This window comes from Mustela erminea, chromosome 14 (genome assembly GCF_009829155.1).
Source record: "Mustela erminea isolate mMusErm1 chromosome 14, mMusErm1.Pri, whole genome shotgun sequence".
Taxonomy (NCBI): Eukaryota; Metazoa; Chordata; class Mammalia; order Carnivora; family Mustelidae; genus Mustela; species Mustela erminea.
In genome coordinates, this window is record NC_045627.1 from 81,359,108 (window position 1) to 81,379,239 (window position 20,132).

The window sequence follows — 20,132 nt, forward strand, 5'->3', positions numbered from 1 at the left end:
CTTCTTCGGGCTCCAACATCAGACCAGGAAACCAGGCTGTGTGGAGGACATACCGCACAAAGCAATTCTGTTCTCTCTTCTGTTTGGAAAAAAACACTATCCTTCCCTGTTCTCCATCTGTCCTTTCTGTGGACAAAGTATACACATGGTGTTAGAGAAAAACCAGAGATTTCTAGAGATATACAGTCTAATCCCTTGGGGGTTAAAAAAAAAAAAAAGGTAAAAACAAACACAAAGCCAATAGGAGAAAGTTAATTTATATCCAACTCCAAATCCAGAATGCTATTGAAATCCAATGAATTCATGAGAACCAGGAGAAAGGGCTGGGGAGGTTGAGGATTGGAAAGCTGTGACCTCTGCAGGCTGATTGTGGGTCAGTGCAGAGCAGAGCATGTTCACCTGAAATCTGTTTGGCTCAGGACTTAACAGGGAGTTCTGTTATTTCTTGACAATGATAAAATTAAATAAATGAAAGGTCCCTATTGTTGTCTCCAAGGTAGGAGAGGCGCAAATAAAACTAGCATCAGCTTTTCCCAAATCCTAAATGTATTTACATTCATTTGGAATGACCACTTTGATTAAATTTTGCTCTGTCACTCATTTGTAATCCCATCAGCCTAATTTCATGTACAGAAACCTCAAGCTCCAGGGAGGATTGCTTTGTAAAAATCCATTTAAGCCACAGAAGCAGACAGGAGACCACGATAGTAAAACTAAATGCGTGGAATGGTGGCAAATACCACAGTACGGGCATTTGATCAATTTGTTGGGGAGCCAAAGAGTAATCGTTAAAAGACATCATGGCTAAAATACATCAGGCACTGGGCCCTTCTGAGCACTAGGACTTAAGACAATTTCCCAGCACTTTGATGCTTCAGGTGGGAAGCTTCTTCTTCTTCTTCTTCTTCTTCTTCTTCTTTTAAAAGATTTTGTTTATTTATTTGACAGAGAGATCACAAGTAGTCAGAGAGGCAGGCAGAGAGAGAGGGGGAAGTAGGTTCCCTGCTGAGCAGAGAGCCCGACGCAGGGCTCAATCCCAGGACCAGGCTCGATCCCAGGACCCTGAGATCATGATGTGAGCCAAAGGCAGAGGCTTAACCCACTGAGCCACCCAGGTGCCCCAGGTGGGAAGCTTCTTGAGGAAGGGAGAGTAACATGTCCGATGAGAGATGAGAAAGCTAATATTGTCCATTTTACAATCTGTCCATATTGTTGTATCATCCCTGTGTTACCAGGCTAATTTTGTCACCCATCAAGTAAATGCCTATTGAGGGCCAACTATAAGCTAGATGCCGAGGATGCAAAATGGTCAGAGTACCTGTCCTCAAGGAGCTTATAGTCTAGTGGAGATCGATGCTAACCTCCCAAATCGTACAGTGAATGCAATACTGTCATTGTGATGGGGCTATGGAAGGACAGACACGTTTTGCTCTTGGAAATTATAATGGCTCATTGACAGGTCAGCAGGGGTGACCTCCCTGAGAAAGAGAGAATTTAACTGAAATCCAAAGGAAGTGTTGGAATTCACTAGGAGTAGAGATTTGGAGTTGGGGGTGGAGAGAAAGGCCAGTAGGGCTGGGTTTCAGAGAGTCATGCATATGTTGAGAGATTGGGCTTAGAGGTTGGTACTGTTAGGCTATGTAGAGCCCTGTAGGCCAAGTATGGAATTTTGGTCTTTATCTTATTGAAGGGTGTTAAGCTAGAAATTACATGAGATTTGCATTTTGAAAAGGTCACTTTGTGACATGGTGAGTGCCACAGCAGGAGGGGGATGCAGGAACTAGGTTATGCTCTGCAGAACCTTAGGTCTATAGGTGGACAAGAGAAATGCCCGGAACAAGCAGGCAGGCCCAGCCTGGTTGGGCAGGCGAGCACTAGGAAAGAGGAAGCTGTAAGTGACCTACTTCTGAGGCAGTGGTTAGGCTGTCTGGCCATGGACTCCTTAAGTATATCTGCCCAGGAAGTGACCACAGGTGAGACTAGGAAAGTAACTTTACCTAGTGGGAAAGGAGATTTAAAAAGGAGTGCTGGTTTTGTCAACCTCCCTGTTCTGATTTCTGACTCAGAAACCACGGCCTGCCTCTCCTCTGCTTTTCTTCTGATGGGCTTTGGATTTCTATTGCAGATCTAACTCTTCTTGGTTTACCATAGAAATCATAGGAAAAAAAACTCTGCCTGTTACCGAGTGCTTCAGTTTAGAAAAGGAATTATGTTATTCCTGTAGGGAGCAGAGAACTCTTATTGAATAAAATTTGAGATGGCTTTTGAGTTGGAAATTGAGAGATGCTTAAAGGAAGAGGGTGAGTAGAGACCATGTCTGACCGCCAAGAAAACATGGAGAGAGCATGTCTTGAAAAGGGAACAGGCAGAGCAAAGACAAAAAGGAGGAGGAGCTGTCTTTGAAATGGCCAGTGGTCAGATATGGGATTGAAAGACCAGATAGTAGTACCTAAGGACACTGACTATGGACCCAGACGGCCTCAGTGCTAGTCTCAGCTAGAACACTCCTAGACCTTGGGACCTCGAAGAGATTCCATTACTGCCCTGTGGCTTAATTTCTTCACTTATAAAATAGGAATAAAACCATTCACTTTATAGAATCATTATGAGTACCAAATATTCACAGAAAGTGCTGTGTAAGTTTTAGCTGTTAGTATAGGAGTGGGCGACAATATAATAAACAATGGTCGAGTCTGTATCATGAAGGGGTCAAAAACCAGACTGGACAGTTTGCAAATAGTAAGGATATCCCAGATACTCTGTTATTTCTAATTTAATTCCCGTCTGATAAGAGAATATACTTTGAATGACTTGAATCTGTTTAAAATTATTGAGGCTTTTATGACTGAGGATAATAGAAAATATTCCAATTTCATTTGAGAATGATGTGTTTTCTATGATTGTTGGGTAGAGTGTTCCATAAATCTTGATCAGGTCAAGTTGGTTGATAATGTTGTTCAGACCGTCTTTATCCATACTAATCTTCTGTCTCCGTGTTCAGCCAGTGGTTGAGAGGGGAATTGAAACCTCCAACTATAATTATGGACATGTCTATTTCTCCTTATGTTTCTATCAGTTTTTGCTTTATGTATTTTAAATCTCCACTAATATGGGCATGAATATCTGTAATTGTTATATTCTCTTGATGAATTGATTCCTTTATCATTGTTAAATGACTTTATCACTGGCACTATTCTTTGCTCTAAAATTTATGTTAAATGTGCCACTCCAGCATTTCTTAGTGTTAGCATCATATATATTTTTTTCATGCTTTTAGTCCTTTTTAAGATTAAATTTTAATATTTAAAGCATGTTTCTTGTATATAACATATAGTTTGGTCTTATTTTTAAAAAAATCCAGTGTGATATTTGATTTTAGTATTTAGACCATTTGCATGTAATGTGATTATTCATATGAATAAGTTTAAATCATCTTGCTCTCTTTTTTTCTATTTGTTTGAACTGTTCACTGTTCTTTTTCCTCTTTTCCTGTCTTCCTTCAGATTAGTTGAATTTTTTTTTTTTTACTATATAGTCTTCTCTGTTGGCTTATTAACTATATTTTGTTTTCTTGGTGGTTACTTTAAGGTTTATGGTATGCATTGTAACTTAACATAATCTATCCATATTAAAGTGGTATTATGTCATATAAGAACTTGACAATAGTATATTTCTATTTCTTTTGTTCTGATGCTTTTGCTGTTTTGTCATATGCTTTTGTTTAATGTATGTTATAAACCCCATAGTGCATTATTGCTTTTGTTTTAATAATCAGTTATCTGTTAAAGAAATTCAGCAATAAGAAAAAAAAATCATATGTTTGCCCAGGAAGTTAACATTTCCAGTGCTCTTCATTCTTATATGTAGATCTGTATTAACAACGGGTATGTTTTTTTCTTCTGCTTGAAGGACTTTCTGTAACATTTCTTGTAGTGTGATTTTGCTGGTTATATATTCTTCCTATCTTTGTATGTCTTAAAAAGTATTTCACTTTTGTTTTTAAAAGCTATTTTTTGCTAGTTGACATTATTTTCTTTCAGTATTTCAAGGATGTTTTTGTATGGTTTACTTGCTTGCACTGTTTCCTACAAAAAATTTGTAGTCAAAAGGATCTTTGATCCTTTACATTTAACATGTCTTGTTTTCCTCGGAATGCTTTTAAGTTTATCTTTATCGTTGGCTTTGAGCAATTTGATTATGATGTGGTTTTCTTCATGTTGTGTGTTTGTGTGCACAAGTGTTTGGGGTTTGTCGAGATTCTTGGATCTGTGGGTTCTAGTTTTCATCAAATTTAGAAATTTTTAACCATTATTTTTCAAATAGTTTTTCAGTCTTCCCTTCTTTCCTCTCTTTAGGAGTCTTCAAATACCACATATATTGGGCCACTTGAACTTTTGTCCAGTTTACTATGCTCTTTTAATTGTTTAGTTCTGTTTCATTTTGGAGAGTTTCTACTGTGATATCTTTGAGTTCACTAATATGTATTTCTGCCATGTCTAATCTGCTATTAATCTCATCCTGTGTATTTTTCACCTAAGACATCATAACCTCTAGAAGTTTAATTTTGGTCCTTTTTTTTAATATATTCCAGATCTCTACATAGCGTTTAAACATATGAATTATCATTGTAATAACTCTTTTAATGTCTTTGCCAACTCTAACATTCATGTCAGTTGTGTGTCAATTTTGATTCCTTTTTCTCCTCCTTAGGGTTTATATGTTTCTGCTTCTTTGCATGCCTGGTAATGTTTGAATGTATGCTAGGCATTGTAAATTTTATTTTGTTAAGTGTAATATTTTTTTTTTTTAATTTCTGTACATTTTATTGAGCTTTGTTTTTGACAAATTTAGGTTCCTTGAAAGCAGTTGGGCCCTTTGGGTCTTGCTTTTGATGTTTTTAGGTGGGACCAGAGCTATGCTCAGTCGAGTTTTAATTATTTCTCATCAGTAAGGTAGCCCTTTCTGTGTACTCTACTAAAGGTTTCATGAATCATGGGGTTTTACAGGCTGACTAGAAGAGACCTATTCTCAGTCTCAGTGAGTACTAGGCACTGTTACCTCTGATCCTTTCAGGTGGTTCCCTGGCCTCAGGAAGTTTCTGTAAGCACATGTGCTGACCAGGACTCAGCTGGTACACAAGGAGAAGGAACACTATGCAAATCCAGAGTTCTCTCTCTGTGCAGCGTTTTCCTCCCTGACACTCTGTCCTGTGAACTATAGTTGCCTTGGTTTCTCTGGACACTGAGCTCTGGCTCCTCAGTTCAGGGGCTTTGCCGGGCTCTGTCTGGTATCCCTGGCCTGTGCCATAGACTGGAAACTCTCTACAGTATAAAAGAACAATTGTAGGGCTCACCCTATTTGTTTCCTGTCCCTCACTGTTCTTCATTGGCTGATGTCCAGTTTTTGGAAACCATTATTTCCTACATTCTGTGTATTTTTTGTTAGTTTGGTTGGGAGGGTGAATCCCCCTGTTACTTTAGCTAGGCCAGGAGTGCAGTAAGCCCCTTGCTGAAGAGCTTCCATGTCATTCTATAGATGATATGGAAGCATCAAAGTTGGAGAATGATGATCAGACCTGGATGTCCAGAAAGTAATTGTAGTAATGTTTGGAGGAGGGACTGGAGAAAAAAGTCAGAGGTGGGGAGGCTTTGCAAACCCTAATGACGGGCAGTGAATACCCAGAGAAGGTATGAATTCAGGAGCCCCTAAAATTCTATATGGGAAATATCTATCCTAAAATAAAGTGCAAATGTCTAAGCTTTCATAACAGAAACAGCACATGAAGTATTTTGTTAAGAATTTATAGCATTTTGTGTGCCCTGCCAACACATATTGAAGGCTGGATTAAGGCAGAAATTGTTTTTTCCACAGTGCCTCCCAAACGCTAGGTACTTAAAACCCTTAGAATTGGAGAGTGAGGGGACTCATTGGAAGCAGCCCCAAAGGCCTCTGCCGATTCTGATGGCAGGAGAATCTATGGGCTTATGTAACCTCAAAGGACTTCCACATGGGCCTTCTTGTTTGGACAACATTTGGGGCTATTTCCCATGAGAAATCATGATGTTTTATTCATGGGCATTTGTAAACTTTGTGAATAGCAGAGAATGTTTTCATATTTTAGAAGGCAAATCTCCACATGTGCTTATCACAAAGCCTTTGAGTGTTCAAGTCACATTGGAATGATAATATTTTTCTTCCAAAGCACAGTCTAAATCCAGATGGGATCTTTCCATTTGAACATTGTGTTTCTCCAAGTGACTGGAGTGTTTAATGCTGAAATAATATATTTAAGATAATAAAATGGGGAATAAAAAAGCAAAAGCCATAGTCCAATATAATCGGTTTTGAGAAAATGTGCCTGTCCCACTTTGAGAAAGCTGGGCTTACATGGTTTGTCTTTAAACTTGGAGTGGAGAATGCTCGTCCAAGAAACAAGGATAGAGAACATTAAGAAATTAGTGTTGGAGAAAGACCATTAACAATATCTCAGCATACATTGCTCTCCGGAAGCAGTTCTAGTCTGAAAGATGCTCTCTCTGTGTCCTCAGGAATGAGGACAGCAAAGAACAGTGGGTGCCAGCAGCCTGTGGCTCTGTGCTGGCTTCCTCTCACTGTAGAAGCCTGGGGCCAAAGCCACACGTTCACCTTGAATTCCCATAGCTTTCAGAATGACTTACAGTCCATCCCCCAAGATTCTTAAGGTCCCATAAGGGGACCTCCAGGAAATAGAAACATCCTTATCCACAAACCCTTAACAAAGGGAATGTCAAACACCGGCAAAAATAGTTACCTTTCCAGAAGCTTAAATTCAGGAAAGAGGACCTGATGTTTCTCAAACATTTATTTTTTTATTTTTTAAACATTTTTTTAAAAAAGATTTTATTTATTTATTTGAGAGGGAGAGCACAAGCAAGGAGAGAGGCAGAGGAGGGCAAGAAGCAGATTCCCGGGCGCTTGGGTGGCTCAGTGGGTTAAGCCGCTGCCTTCGGATGATCTCAGGGTCCTGGGATCGAGTCCCACATTGGGCTCTCTGCTCAGCAGGGGGCCTGCTTCCCTTCCTCTCTCTCTGTGATCTCTTCCCTTCCTCTCTCCTACTGTGATCTCTCTCTGTCAAATAAATAAAAAAAAAAAAAAAAAAAAAGAAGCAGATTCCCCACCCAGCAGGGAGCCCGACATATGGCTCCATCCCAGGACCTGGGATCATGACCTGAGCTGAAGTCAGATGCCTAACTGACTGAGCTACTCAGGTGCCCCTCAGCTAAAGTTTATTTACTTACTTATTTATTTGTTTATATTTTATTTTCAGTTAGCCATCATATTTGTTGTAGTGTTCAACAATTCGTTTGTTGTGTATAGCAGCTTGTGCTCATCTCAAACATTTAAATATGGTATCGCCTCTGTCTGCCTGTTTTTATTATGAAGAGGGAAATGGGTGGACAAGGTGGCAGGAGAAAGAAGGAAGGATAACAGAGAACCTGGATACATCGGTAGAAAAGAAAATCCCAAAACTGCCTTTAGTGTGGTTACTGATAATATACGTTTGATGACCACAAGACAACGAAGACATTGTTAGTTTTTTGACAAGATTGCTACGACACCGTTATCCCCTGGGTGGTACTTTTTGATGCTGGTATGATGGAAATATCCCCGCCCCCCCCCCCCCCTTAATGGGAATGCTCTTGACTTTGTTTCCCATCCTTGCGGATGCCCTCGGGGCATCTTGTGTGAAGGCTGGAATGATTATGGCAGCTACGGGTCCCCCCCCCCCCGCCCCCACCCCTCCACCAAAGGTTACAGAGCTGGCAGGATCTAGGACTCCAGTTGCTGGCTGAATACGGGGGAGGAGAAGGAGGAGGCCACCAGGGAAATGGAAATAGGGGAATCAGAACCTGTTCTGTCATTTTGTTAAATACCCAAATGAAGCCTATCTCATAACAGATGGAGGGTTTTAAGGATTAATGCTTTTTTTAAAAGGCTTTGTAATTGCAGACACTTATTTCTGATACGAATATGCTTTCTATCGCATGGGTTAAAACTATCACTCAGTAGCTTTCCCGTCCTCCTGTCAAGATGACAAATGACCCATATCAGAAAAGTACCAGCTGGCAGGGGCTGTCAGCTCATCATTTCGCCACTACAGAAAGGGCGGTGGCAGCGGCTGCTGCTGGCGGGCCTTGGTCCCTCCAGGAATTGGATTTCTCTGTGGAAAATTATCCCCGAACATCCAGTGTACATGGGTAGTTGGAACAAGAGCAATCCTCTTACATAATTGGTGAGGTTTACTAGAAATTGGCTGCCCTTCCAGGGGTTGGCCGTTCTACGTGGATTGTGTTAGCTAAGAAGAAAACGGAAATCTACAGTTTCTGAGAAGCTGGAATTTAAATCATCCTGTAAACATGGGATTGGCCAAATCTATTACTGAATGAAGCAGTGAGATTGCTGTTGGTTTCGGTTTTGAGTTTGTGCGAGGATGCAGTGACGGTGGGCTGGGTTTCGGATACTTGAGGAAAAGAGAACCTTGTTCTCTATCATCTGTCAGGCTGATGCAGGGTGAAAGACACAGATTCATTCTCTTTGAGGGCCCTTCAAAGTCTGTGAAATTTGCTCTGTCCCCAGGAATCTTCCTTTTCTTGGTTGGCTGAGAAGTCCCGTGGCGCCCCCCCCCCAACCCATTATCTCTCACGGTCATGAATGAGAAAGGTGAATCTTTTTCTTTCTCAGGCACACACACATACCCTTTGGAAGCACATTCTTACTATGTGGCCACATGGCAGAATAGTCAGAGAATTTGGTAAACGTCATAGAAAGGAGTTAGTACTTTGGCTAACTTTTTCTGTAAAAAGCCAGAAAGTAAAGAAATTATGCGGCCGTGTTCCAATAAAACTTTATTTATAAAAACAGATGGCAGCTGGATTTGGCCCATGGGCCTTCATTTTCTTAGCCCTGGCTGGTCCTCTTCCCTAAATAAGGAACCTGAAAGTCAACATGATCTACCCTGCTGCACTACTAGTAGAAGTCCATATTTCAGACCCCTGAGGCCCAATTCCCACTGTCTTCATAGCAACTTTTGTTCATAAGTCCAAGCAGGTGAGTTGTCTAGGTCCTCCCCTCTCTGGAGAGCTAAATACAGGTGCAAGAGATGAATGTGCTGCCACCTGAGTATTTAGGACTGTTCCCACGTGTGTGCCATGTGCTGAAGGTTGGGCTATGTCAGGTCCCAGCTTTCAGGGGTGACCCAAGAGCCAGAGGGCAATGCTAACATTGCCCCTTTCTGCTGAGTGAGAACTAAACTAGGCTCTAGTACACATCTCGTACCTGCTTATACAGGCCAACCCCGGAAACTGCACAGTTAATTCTGAAGATAATCCTGCAAATTCCTGCAGAGGGATAATTCTGCCTTCTAATGGAATATTCAGGACATGTTTTAGAGTCTCCCTCCTCTCTTCTTACTTAATATGCCTCAACACTACCCCCAAAACCACATCACTCCATTGTTTATCCTTTTAGGTAGTCAGACTTGCTTATCTCTACACCTTTACTCTTTATTTAGCTTGGCTGTAGCATTTATTATTTTAATCTTGTCTCATGAATCACACTCCCCTGATTAGGAATCACTAGCCTAACTTTGCCCCAAATATTCTCTGTGTTCATTTTTATTCCAGAAGTGGAATCTGAGCTATGAATGGAAAGCCCATATCTTCTTTCCTCAACCTGGAATTTTATCTTAGGAAAGACTGAAACATATTTTATTAATTTAAGAATTTGCAGATAAAATGAATGTCAGGATTCATTTGGCCCATTTGATGTCTCTTTCAGCATGAATTGAAAGAGAATGAAATGCCATTAAACCTAATTCTGCTGATTTGTTTAGGGATCGTTTGGTCATAAGGAACAGATACAAAGCCAAGCAAACTTTTTTTTTAAAATTTTTAATTTTTTTATTTTTTATAAACATATAATATATTTTTATCCCCAGGGGTACAGGTCTGTGAATCGCCAGGTTTACACCCTTCACAGCACTCACCAAAGCACATACCCTTCCCAATGTCCATAACCCCACCCCCCTTCTCCCAACCCCATTCCCCCCAGCAACCCTCAGTTTGTTTTGTGAGATTAAGAGTCACTTATGGTTTGTCTCCCTCCCAATCCCATCTTGTTTCATTGATTCTTCTCCTACCCACTTAAGCCCCCATGTTGCATCATCACTTCCTCATATTAGGGAGATCATATGATAGTTGTCTTTCTCAAAGCCAAGCTTTGTTTTAAAGCTTTGCTTAAAAAAGCAAAGATCAAGATGAAGTTTATTGGAAGAAAATGGTGCAGACCACAGCAGACCAGCTAGGTGTCCATAGGGCCCTAGCTAGAACGGGGCATGTTGGGGCCAGGATCACATTCTGCATCTTTCTGGGGCTCGAGCTCTTGTCTCCTCATCTCTCTGTGGTTTACAAAGAAACTGGAGGCAGCCTGGTCTAGAGCTCAGGTCTCTAACTCTCAGCCGCATCTTCTATGCTCTTTACCAGTGTTCCCCACACTGGGCTCTTCAGGAGTGCCACAGGCCTCTCCAAATAACTCCAGAATATCCAGACCAGTGAAGACATGGACCACCTGGAGAGCTCCTTCATCAATTCCTTAGCTTCGTATGTCTGGGTTCTCTGTAAGAGAGGCACTGGAAAAAGGGGTTCTGTTATCTAATTCATGCTTCCACTGAATCAGTACTGGGAAGAACTGTTGAAACAAACAACAAAAAATCAAAACTATAATTTATGGGGCAAATTTTTGGGTAATGATGCTTTATTTGGTGGCAAATGAGCTAGCTGTCTTTTTAACCTTTAGAATGTGTTTCCTTTTAGTTTCTTAGGACAAGAGTCCATTAGTTTACTGGCTCTAAATGTGGTGCAAACATGGCTAAAGTGGGGGCCAGCAACTCTGGTCCTTGTATTAAATCCAAAGGCTGTCAATAAAGTTTTATCAGAAGACAGCCATGGCCATTGGCCATTCATTTACATATTGTCTATGTCTACTTTTGGGTGACAATGGCAGAGTTGAATAGTTGTGACAAAGACTGTCTGGCTCACAAAGTCCAAGATATTTACTACCTGGCCCTTTACAGGAAGTTCATTGATCTCTGAACTGAAGAGATAAAACAAGAGCAGTTTTTACTTCAGTATATCAGAGCTGTCTCAGATGGCTTTGGAGCCAAAAGAAAAATGGTGCCAAAAGTCTACAGGGAGGAAATCATAGGCCCAACTTCCCAACTTTTTGGTAAAATCTGGCCATATGACTTGTTTCAAGAATATTAGTAAACCAGGGGTTGCCCAGGTGATGTGCTAGATCAGATGTTTTCAGGTACAGGCTGCAGTTCAAATAGTTTGACAAGAAATAAATAAGCTACAGGGAAGTGTAACTTATGGCCGGATTCCGGGTGTGGATTACTATAACATTGCAAACTGTAGATTGACGTTTCCTCTCCTCTTTGCTGGAACTGGTGCATGTTCTAAGGTAAAAAAAATCTGACAGAACGCCAAAAGAAAGTATGTACTTGACGGGTAATGAGAATACAACTTTTGGGTGGCACACTGGATGATTCAGACAGGAATTTTGTTATTTTTTCTTCAGATACTAAGGAACCAATTTTGCTTGAGGCTGGCAGGGAAAGACTATATTGGTTTCCATGACAAAGTATAGCCACTGTTGGTTTTCTACATTGTTCTTTGGAGATGCTGTCAGAGCAAAGTGGGATCCCCAGGAGCACAGCCAAGGGAAAATGTTGTCTGAGTCCCCTCTTGCTTCTGGCACCTAGTTAGTGCCCCTAGTCTCTGACCTAAGGGGACACTTCTTCCTCATCCAATTTACAGCTCTGTGCCTTCATTTTAATCTGAGAGACTGCCCATGATATTAAGCATTTCCCAAATGTCTCTTTATCGTGCGGTTTACCTTTTTAACAGTGTTCCTGTTGTTATTTTAATATTTGAATAAATGAGCTCTTTATGTCTATGATATCAATGCTAATGATACTAATTATAAGCTGGTATTCATCTGTCAAGCACCTGCTCATAAGCTAAACATTTGAAATACTTTATCTCATTTGACCCTCCTATTGGTCCTTGGGAAGTGAATATAACTATAATTTTTATTTTACAAGTGACACGGAGGCTTACGGAGTTTAATTTAATTAATGTATCCGAACGTTCAACAAATATATACTTGCCCTCTATGGGTGCCTGATACAGCACAGGGTGTACTGCAGTGAGCAAATAGTCACGAAGCCTGAGGTTCTGGTCGAGTCAGGCAGACAGATACTAAAGAAACAAACATGTAATTCCAAAGTAGGTTGAGGGATCAGTAGGAAAGGACAAGGTGAAGGGCGGCAAGAGGTCACACCGTGTAGCTTGCGGCTGCCTGGCTCCCATGTTTGTTCAGACTCAAGCCTCTCTCTGAGATCTGCATTCTTCTTCTTCTTTTTTAAAAAGATTTATTTATTTGAGAGAGCAAGAGCGGGCGTGGGGGGGGTGGCAGAGAGAGGGGGAGAGAGAGACTATCAAGCAGATTCCCTACTGACTGTGGACCCGGATGTGGGGCTCACTCTCACAACCCTGAGATCATGACCGGGGCTGAAATCAAGAGCTGGATGCTAAACTGACTGAGCCACCCAGGCGCCCCTTTGAGATTTCTGTTTTTGTACACCTGCCTGTCCTTCCTCCCTCAGTGGAACGTTCTAGCCTAGAGCTGGATGGGATTTTGAGATTTCCCTGGTCCTGCCCAATTATCTTACAAGGTGAGTTTCTCCATTATCTGTTTTTGTCTCTGTCTTTTGTAACCATGTTTTCCTTTCTCATTTTTAAACAAATGAGTAAGTTCCTTCCTTCCGTTTACATTATTTTATTTCTACCAGGGAGCATAAGGTATTTAATTCAATTCAGCAGCTATTAAAGATGCCTGGGGCTTCGTGGAGTGTTCTCCATAAATATTTATTGAATAAGTGAATGTACTAGGCTTAAAACAAATTTAAACCAGCTGGGTATCCCTGTCCTCAGGGACCACTGGCGGAGCAGACTGACCCGTAAGGAGCTCCTCAGAGTCTAACGCAGGGAGAAGCAGGCGTCGATGGGGTTCAGTTAGAGTGGCTCTCCAAAAATTCTGCAAAATTCCAAGAGTTTGGGTTTGTTTTATGATTCCATTAAGAGCGCTTGTCGTTTGTCCCTGCATTGTGTCTAATGATCTTTTGACTCAAAAGGAGGACTTTTTTTCAAAACTCAGATCAGGCTCTGCAGGTCATTGTCTGGGATGAATTTAATTGCCCTGTTGCCGGCGGCATAAATGTGTCTGGGTGACGTTGCTGGCGGCGGTGAGCAGAGGGGTGACGAAGGGGAAGGGGAGTCTGGACGTGTGAGACTCACTCAGCCATGGGCAATCGATTTGGTCACACGGTCAGTGTCCCCGAAGGCAGGGACGGCCGGTGGCGTCGTCAGCGCTCCAAGGAAGGGGAAGGAGAGCCGCAGTTGGGTGACAGTTCATGGCCACAGAAAGCTCATTCCATCGTTAGAATATGCGTTCCCTCTGCTCCAGCTCTGCACAACTCCGGGCCTTTCTCAGAGATCAGGCTCTTCTCTCCTACCAGCTTGTGTTGGTTTCCCAGGACTGCCTGAGCAAAGGACTAAAACTGACTTGAAACGAAAGACACTTAGTCTCTAACAGCCTGGGACCAGAGTCTGAGACCAAAGTGTCACAGGCCCCTGCTTCCCTGGAGGCTCTCGCGGAGAGCCTTCCTTGCCTCTCGCAGCTTCCAGGGCTTGCGGGCATTCCTTGGCCTGCCTTGTCGCTGGGCTGCACCTGCCCAGCCTCCCTTCCCGTGTGTCTCTGGGTCTTCCATCTGTCTCCTGGTGAAGACCCCTGGTCGTGGAATTTAGGGCCCATCCTTATCCTCTGTGACCTCATTTTGGTTGTATCTCAAGGACTCTATTTCCAAAAACAATCATATTTGCAGGTATGGTGGGTTCGTCCTTGAAGATCTCTTTCTGGGGGTCACAGTACAGCCCACCCAGCCCTTCCTCCTCTGAAATGTGTCTGGACTCTGAGCAGTAGTCATCATCTCTAGTATGACCGCCCTGGTCCCCACCACCGTCTTCCCTCTGCCAGGTGACTTCTAGCCTCCTGTAGGCTTCCCTGCTCTGTCTCCTGCCTCCCGCAGTCCACTCTGTGCCCCGTGGCCAGTGCAGCCTCTCTAAAGACAGAGCACGGGCCGAAAACCAAACCAGAACCACCCCCACCAATAACCCTGCAGTGGCTTCCTGCCGATACTGGGGGGACACCAAGTCCTTCTGTGGACTCCCATTGCTCACTGCTGCCGGCCGTGGCCGCCTTCTGCTCAAATGCCCCGACCTGCTTCCCGTCTTCGGTCTTGGCACTTGCTGTGGCCTCTGCCGGTGACTCTCGGCATGACTTCTGCAAGTCAGGCTCCATCTTCCAGGTCTCCTGTCACATGTCACCTTCAGAGAGATCTAGAACACCTGTCCTGCCCCCGATTCCCAGCGGCTTCTCTCATCCCTCCATCACTTGCTTCTTCACAGCATTTACAACCACTGCATCATCTTCTTGATCTAATTAGATGTTGTCATCTGTGCTTTCCACCAAAATGTCAATCCCATCCGGCAGGAGCCTGGTCTCTGGGGCCCTTTGTGTCCCCAGCACCTGGACAACGTCTAGCACAAGCAGGTGCTGGAAATTATTATTGAGGGCAGAACAGAGGAATGAAGTGTGCCTTTGTTTCACTCACAAAACAGCTTTCCAAGTAGTTGGTGACATTGGGTTTTCTGATTTCCTAGATTCCTAGCTGAGAAGATCAAAGAGGGCTGTGAGGGAACAGGTCTGGGGGGTTGGGGCGGGGGGATGTGGAGCTGTGAGGGGGGAGCAGATGGACCCTATTGGTGAGGTGGGAGTCCAGGAATGGTCCGAAAGTGCCTCCAGAGCTCACGCGGGTGGTTTGATGGGGGAACATTTCATGGGGAGGGGACAGAACTGACCTCCCAACAGCTCACAGAAACACACGCACAGTGAAGTTGCAGGGGCAGCGGGGACATGATTCACAGGCTCCTGCCACCACCTCACTCCTGCTGTGACCCCCTCCCATGGCCCGCCGGCACCATGCCTTCCTGGTTTCCACTGGAGTTGCTCTGTGTGGCTGCTTTCTCTGTGCTGGGGGCTCCCTTTCCTCACGGTCCAAACCGCTGGTCACTGAGGGGACCCCTGTCCTGGGTCCCAACAGCAGCTGGAGGGAAAGGCCCTTCCTTTAGCTCTACGGACCACGGCAGGCATGCCCTTGACTCCTTCTCTGCTCCAGGCACTTTATAAACTCTCCACATTTCACCAAGTCAAAGACCCTCTCTTCCCATTCCGCACATTCTAACTTCCTGCAGTCCGTGACATGGTCGAGCCAGTGACATCCAGCCTTCGGTCCTTCTGCCAGCCCTGGGAGGAGGGCACTATTCCTGCCTCGTCTAGGGAAGGGGCCCAGAGAGTTTATGTAGCGTCTCATTTGTGGTGAGCTGCGATCGGGCCAGGGCCCAGAGCCTAAGCTCCTCACGGTCGCACTTTCTGCCACACCTGGACACCGAGCCACAGCATTATCTTCCCCTTCCTCCCGTCCGTCATGTTTGCGAGGCAGAAGCCTGGGAGTGCGCGCTGGCAAACAAGCTCTTTCATCCTTCCTAGTGCAACCAAAGAGCACCTTGTACATCAACTTGTGCAGTTACTTGGAATATGGTCGCCGGGTCACCTGTTCCACAAATAGTCTGGCTCTGAACCCCAGTTTAACCTTTCCTGGAGACCTTGCCTATCAGCTAAGCACTTTTAGATGTAAGAAAAGGATCCTCTTGACCGCACTGACTTCTCAAGAGGATGTTCATTTTTTTTTTTTAAGATTTTATTTATTTATTTGACAGATCACAAGTAGGCAGAGAGGCAGGCAGAGAGAGAAAGGAGGAAGCAGGCTCCCCGCCGAGCAGAGAGCCCGATGCGGGGCTCGATCCCAAGACCCTGGGATCATGACCTGAACCGAAGGCAGAGGCCTTAACCCACTGAGTCACCCAGGCGCCCCAAGGATGTTCATTTTTTCATCTATCTTGAAACCCTGGGTCCTAGCCAAGCTTAACTCAGCGGCTTAGTGATGCCTCCAAGCACACAGGTATCCGCCATTGTCAGGGTGCTGTCCGGGCTCTCCTTACTGGGGATCGCAACTATGTACAGAAGGGAGTTTTATTTCCTTCTCGTCACTTTTCATTTGAACCCCAAACAGTAAAACTCCCAGTTACCCCACCTTTTCCTAATGTGCCCCAGAGTGTTCCATCAGCCAAGTTTGGGTCACATGTTCAGGCTGCAGTTACCAGGCAGGGAAAGCTAGTGCTTGGCCTTATCAGCCTGGACAGCGGATATTCAATGATGCTGAAGCTGACTGCCCAAAAAGCTTTAATTCAGCTCATTATTCCAAAGATAAGCAGACAGGGAAATAGTCTATATATTTTGAGAAGCATTCAGTCCTTCGTGCTTAAAAACAAAGTTTTCATCTTTATTAGTTTTCTGGAAAATTCATTATGTAGAATCCCTCATCTTCTGGTAATTTCATATCTGTTAGGTATTACTTACTGTAAGTGAGTGAGTTTCTCTTCCAAATCAGCCAATCATTCCAAAGAAATCCTAGTAAGCGATGGCAGATTTCTGAGCTCTGACAAATTTACGTAGTCCGGTCGATTCTTAAACAGACTCCATGGACTGCTTGTAAGGCCTCTCCACTTTCCCCTTTCTTTTGATTTTTCTAGCAGAGTAGCGATAAGTGGGTAAAAACTGAAATTTGAGTAATACCCAGACGTTTTTGCTTTGGCTGGAGTGTCGGTGGAATGGAACACTTGAGACTCATGGTTTCAGAGAGTTTGGGGCTTATTCTCCGTGGTTGAGTAAAACATGGCCTTGTGATTCTCAGATGCCTATTACCAAGTTTATAGAACCATTATGTTTTATTTTTTATTTTTTCGAACCATTGTGTTTTCAAGAACGCCAATCACAAGTTCAGAAATTATTGCATTTTTTTAGATGAATGATTAAAAGTACACAAAAATGTTTGCTACTTATATAATCTTGAATATTTTTTCCTGCTGTTAAGGAAACAGGCGTAGATGACTCGTTGGAAGTGGCAGGTGGTTGCTGGTAGATCATGAACTTAACCAAAGCCCATTGCCACGCCCTCGCCTGGCTGGAACACCTAAGGAGCATTGTTGTATGACGACTTTTTCTTTGCCCTTTCTCTCATTTCCTTCCTGGGTTCTATCTGGAAATTCATCTGAGAAACAGAAACGCTATAAGCCAAATAATATTAATTATGAATAAGAGTCACTGTGGCCTCCTTATCAGTAAATTTGCTTCTAACCTTTATAAATGTACTGCCCAGAATGAATGAAGCTCTGGGTGGGTCTGTATAATCAGATTTAGTACCTCTTGTGACCTTATACTGGAAAACCTTATAGAGGCAGGTTTTCTAAGTATTGTGTATAGGAAACTGTGTAGAATATAAGATTTCTGTCAAAAGGCACTCAAATGATCTTTAAACAATTGATGTTCAAATATGAACATTTAGGATCATAAATATTTACAAGGCTGACATTTGATTGTTTTTTATGAAAGTTGAGGAAGCACTTTGGTTGCCACCTAAGCTTTTGGAGAGAAATTTACCTTTGCATTTTGGAGATAAATGTGTTTATGGTAGCCTTTGTTACTGATTGTCTCATTGGTAACCTTCTTCTGTCCTAAGGCAGACACAAATGTCATTAACGTTGTGGAAAAATGTACCAGTAGGCACATTTTGAGAGGACTTAGTAGGACTTCAGTAGAAGTCCACTAAGGTCACTGGACTATCTCTTTCATTCCTGTGAATCCTGCAGCACTTAGTGCTGTATTTAGTTAGCAAAAATTTGTATTAAGCCACTTCTATGGGCCAGACCCTATGCTATACTCTGGAAATAGGGATGGGGAGACACGTTCTCAAGCTCTCAGACTTCCTGGGCCTCAGCATCCAGCATAGTGTTGACCATGTCCATTGAGTTCCTTATCAAAGTCAGGATAGGAATGAAAGCCCTTTTTCCTCTGGTTATAATTTCATTAGCATACACAGCTTCAATGAGTAAGATGGAGTTCTCATTATCATCAGGTACACTGAGTATTTACTCGTCACCAAGTACTCTCTTACCTTATTCTACTCATCCACTCAGTAACTCTGAGAAGAAAATACTGCCAGTTACATCCCCATTTTGGAGATCACAGTTAGAGGCACAGAGTAGTTATATACCTGGGCTTAAGGCACAGAGCTAGCAAGTGGAGGAACTAAATTGAAACTCAAGTGGTCTGACTTTGTACCCTACCACCTCCCATTTTATGGGCTGTGTTCTCTTTTCACTCATTGGCTAGCCACTCTTGTCAGTGTTTGGCCGTGTATTTGCATACCCATGTTTTCTTATTTGTGTTGTGGTTGGATGTTCAATTGCTGAAGAGGCCTGGAGAAGGTTGAACAGGAGAGGTATATGAGCAACAGATCCCTAGTCCTGCTGGGGAAACCTTGATCTGGGGACCCGGCTGTCCATTGAATGGGACATGGTGATGTTAGAGGAGCATCATGATGAGGAATGAGAAGCCAGGGTGTGCTGAGCTGACTGCTCCTGGTTGGTTTCCCATCTCCACATCTAGTGGCTTCCTGTGGTTTGAAACTGGCCATAATAGGAGTACTTACACCATGGAAATTAGTAAACTGTATAGATCAGTCCCTCCCCCAAACCAGAGCCAGTCGTTAAATGTTTACTAGCATACCCCTGAAAAAGACTGAAAGTCCCCCCAAATCAGTTTAGATTTAATTCCATCCCAACCAGCAGGATGTCCTTCCTCTGGAGGCAGACTCCCAGATTCCAGCCACAGTTAACCTCTCGGACTCCTTCTTCATCAGCCCTGATCTCCTCTGCCTTCTGAAATTCCATTCTGAAGGTGCCTCCATCCTTTCCATCTCCATCCCAATGCTTCAGCCCACTTCTCGGTTCCCCTCTAGACAGTAGTAACAGCTTCCCAACTCTTGCCTGTGGACCAAGTCTTGCTCTGTCTAGCAGCTGTCGATCTAGAGCTTAATTAAACAAGGTGTGTGGGGGGGTTTCCATCTACTGCCAGTCGTCACCTATTTTATTTTATTTTTTTAAGATTTTATTTATTTATTTGACAGAGATCACAAGTAGGCAGAAAGGGAGGCAGAGAGAGTGGAGAAAGTAGGCTCCCTGCTTAGCAGAGAGCCCGATGCGGGGCTCCATCCCAGGACCCTGGGATCATGACTGAGCCGAAGGCAGAGGCTTTAACCCACCAAGCCACCCAGGCGCCCCCATCACCTATTTTAGAAGATCTTAGCTGCCCTGCTTTCTGTCCAGCTTCATCTTGGGCTGGTCCTTGACTCCACCTTACATTTCAGCCTCACCGAGCTCTGCTGATGGAAGGGGTCCTCCAAGTCCCCATAGGATTTTGTGCAGACTCATCTCATTATTTTGAAATCCAGGCATTGCTGTATCTTCCTCTGGTCTATGTGGTCCTTGTGCTCCAGGAAAATTTCTTACTCAACTTGGTCAACCTGTTAACTCATTACCACTCCTTCATCTTTTGGGGGGAGCTGCTTATCTCACCCCTACTCAGTACCATTTCTGTGGCTCTATGTGGCAGCCTCTTTGAACCTCCAGCCAAGACATTGGTTCAAGATGGACCAAGCAGCATTGTCTTTGACATCTTGGAACTAGAAGAGAGTAAAAGCGAGGTAGACAGCAAGCTCCCTTTCTTGATGCCTGGGATATACGAGGTAACATTCCATGAACTGCGGGCAGCCGTATTCTGAAGTGTGCATTCAGGATAAAGGAGCCCAGTCTTCAGCAGAAGACACAACCTGCTGTTGTAGATCAAAGCATAGGTAAGAGGCTGAGGAAGAGGGATCCCTGGCTGGGTTCTGTTTTTGAGGCTTGTAGCCTTTAAAGTTTTACGATATTATGGCATCTTTCCAATAAAGAGACCTGTTTGCTTTAGCTAATTTGAGTTAGAATTCTTTAGCAACCTTGATGAGGTAGACAGAA

At 43.5% G+C, this 20,132-nt stretch overlaps 1 long non-coding RNA gene across 1 annotated transcript in view; it reads left to right on the top strand.

The window, feature by feature from the left end:
- Positions 1 to 20,132, top strand: part of LOC116573424 — an 84,923-nt gene that overhangs the window by 9,622 nt on the left and 55,169 nt on the right. The window contains exon 2 of the long non-coding RNA XR_004278787.1: positions 12,707 to 12,775. This is a non-coding gene — a long non-coding RNA (uncharacterized LOC116573424). The remainder of the gene's footprint in view (positions 1 to 12,706; positions 12,776 to 20,132) is intronic.